This window comes from Microtus ochrogaster, unplaced genomic scaffold (assembly GCF_000317375.1).
Source record: "Microtus ochrogaster isolate Prairie Vole_2 unplaced genomic scaffold, MicOch1.0 UNK14, whole genome shotgun sequence".
Classification (NCBI taxonomy): Eukaryota; Metazoa; Chordata; class Mammalia; order Rodentia; family Cricetidae; genus Microtus; species Microtus ochrogaster.
The window spans coordinates 5026872-5029903 of NW_004949112.1; positions in this window are offsets into that span (position 1 = coordinate 5026872).

The following is a 3032-nucleotide window of genomic DNA, read 5'->3' on the forward strand; positions in this document are numbered from 1 at the left end:
TTTGGATGCTCACCTTACTAGACCTGGATAGAGGTGAGTGGTCCTTGGACTTCTCACAGGTCAGGGAACCCTGATTGCTCTTCGGGCTGAGGATGTAGGGGGACTTGATTCGGGGGAGGGGGAGGGAAATGGGAGGCGGTGGTGGGGAAGAGACAGAAATCTTTAATAAACAAATAAATTAAAAAAAAGATTCAAGAAGAAAAGAAATTTGTGTCTGTGAGTTCAAAGTAATTGAGTCATATGATCTTTTCATTAATTCAGAAAATTTGATCATATTTCAGAGAGAAGGGGAAAGAGGCTATGCAAAGCCAGAAACATGGCTTCTGTGTGAGCAGTGCTGTCAAGATGCAGTGGCCAGGAAATGAGGCAGTGAGCAGTAGCCACTGGGGCTTTGTTTAGTTTTAGAAGTGGCTCTATAAATTCAAAGACACACCCGAGCTGGCCAGCTGTAGCACCATTATCGGATGGACACTAGTGAGAAGGACATTCATTTTGCCTCAGGAGAAGAGATGGCATCAGTCACTGTGTTCTACCATTCCTGTCTCTGATACCTGTGTGGTAGATGACGATGCTTATGGGAAACCAATGTACCTGTCACACCTCATCTTCTCAAAGTGTCATGGCGATCATGCCATATGTCCAGTTTCTGGGGAAGTACTGACAGAATAATCACATGTTCAATTTCTGAAGAATTTATGATATACCAGCCATGCCTCCAGTATCTGAGAAAGTCCTGACACCAGTCAGTCCAACAGCTTCAGAGCGAGCTCTGTCACCAGCCATTTCTATAGCTTATGAGGAGATGCTGACAGAGCAGTCACAATGCCAGATTCTAAGGGAATCCTAACTGAGCACTTCATGTCTCCAGCTTCCTAAAAGAAGGACAGGATTGGCAAACAACAGCAACCTTGTTTCCAAATGTTTGCTGGTAATGATAGGTGAGGCATGATTAATAAACCCCCAAGACTGATATTGGAGTTGAACCTGAAGACCTGAAAAGCAAAGCAGCCAACCACTACTGACTCATACCTTGATCACGGTCTGAAAATGGTGATCCTACCTCCAGGAATCTCAGAGTGAGACTGTGTTTGAGCGTTGTTTCCTCCCATTTTACAGTTCTCTCTAGGACTGGGATTAAAAGTGTACACCTCTGTAATTAAAAGCATGCACCACCCAGTTTCTATTGCAAACTAGTATAGCTATTGGGATTAAAGATGTATGGTACCATTACCTGGTCTGTAAGGCTGACCAGTGGGGCTGTTTTACTCTTATACATTCAGGCAAGCTTTATGTATTAAAATACAATTGAAATGCCTCTACAGGTAGGGGCAACTGTGAAGTCATAATAACTATTGGAGATATGTTTTGCAGACTCTTGAGGAGAATTGCTGCTTGTGAAGGGCAGGAGCTTAGGTTTTCCAGGAGTGGATAGACAGAGGTTTTGACCTTTTTCAGAGAGGAAACCTGTCAGCAGACCAACTGTGGCTCCTATTGTATTTGAAAAGGAAGATTTGGACTCCAGCCAATGCCAGCATTGTTAGCACACCAAGTGTTGACCTGGGCATCTCAGAATTTAAAGCAATTCTTTATTCATTCTTGCGAGTGGATTTTCTCATTTCAAAACCACCAGACTTGTGCAGAAGAAATCTGCACTTTACACTAGGATGCAGGCAAATCACCAAGTAGACATTGTCTAAGGAATGAAAACAAAGTTGTGGCCAGTTTTTAAATATTTTGTGCTCTTTTCTAAATCCATGCAAAAGCTATTATACTTGCTAAACCATCAGCCATGTAGTGTATCCCCACAACAATGTTTAGCAAAGAGTAACCTTAGGGACAAAGTGTTAGTTAATCACAACTTTCTTCTAGGTAATTCTTGGATTACAGAATTTTCTGAAAATTTTCCAAAAATTTTTCTATTAGTTTTAGTTTTGAGACCTGAGCATTGTATCTATATAAGTTCCACTCATCTCTCCCCTCTCAAACCCTCCTGTGTGCCCATCCTAAATTCATGGTCTCTTCATTATTATTTCTTCATGTATATCTTATACATGGGTATGTGTATAAAAGCATATACATAGTCAATGTGCTGATTCCATTTTTATTTTGTAAAGAAACAAATATGAAATTCAAAGACTAAAAAGAAATTCCCCAGATGTAGGTACAGTGATTATATCAAAGATTCAGATCTAACACTTAGAGTTCTTAAAAAGTTGTTTATTAAAAATCAAGGATGCTCACAAATCAGAAAGTCGCCCAAGCTACACTTGATTTCCAGATCAGAGACACATACAAAATATATGCAAAGTGAAACATTTAGTGACAATTGTGTGTTTTTTTCCATTCTTTATTTTATATTAACTTTTATTTAAGTATTACAATGCTGACAATGTGCCCTTGTCCATTTTGAGTGTGAGGAAATAAGACTGAAAATTTGGTCAGTTCAACAAGACCATGGAGAACTGAGATGGTAAAGTAGCACTGGAACCAGGACTGTGTCTGTCCAGAGCTAAACCTTAACATGATGCTGTTCTATGTTGCTTTGTTAATCACTGCAGAGAATCATTTCTCTTTACATAGTTGTAAGACACTGTTACCAATCAGGCTTTTAAAAAAGACAGACTGCAAGAATACACCTGATAAACTCCTAATACATAATTTACACACCACATATATCCTGAAAGGGCTTATAATAATATACCATGAAATATAAATGAGCAGGGTTATCAAAACAGAAATAGAGTACTGACTTTCAAGAAATTACAAGATTTAGATTTCTCCCATACATTATTCACTGCATGGGATAATACCAAAGGATGCCATGAGACTCCCCAGTTTGATGCTTTCCAAGTACATTTTAAAAGTTGCCTATCTAGGAGGAAAGAAGGAAAAGAAATATGTTTTATGGGAGAAGATCTTCACCAACCCTGCAACAGACAAAGGTATGATCTCCAAAATATATAAAACACTCAAGAAACTAGACTTTAAAATGCTAATTAACCCAATTAAAAAATGGGGCACGGAACTGAACA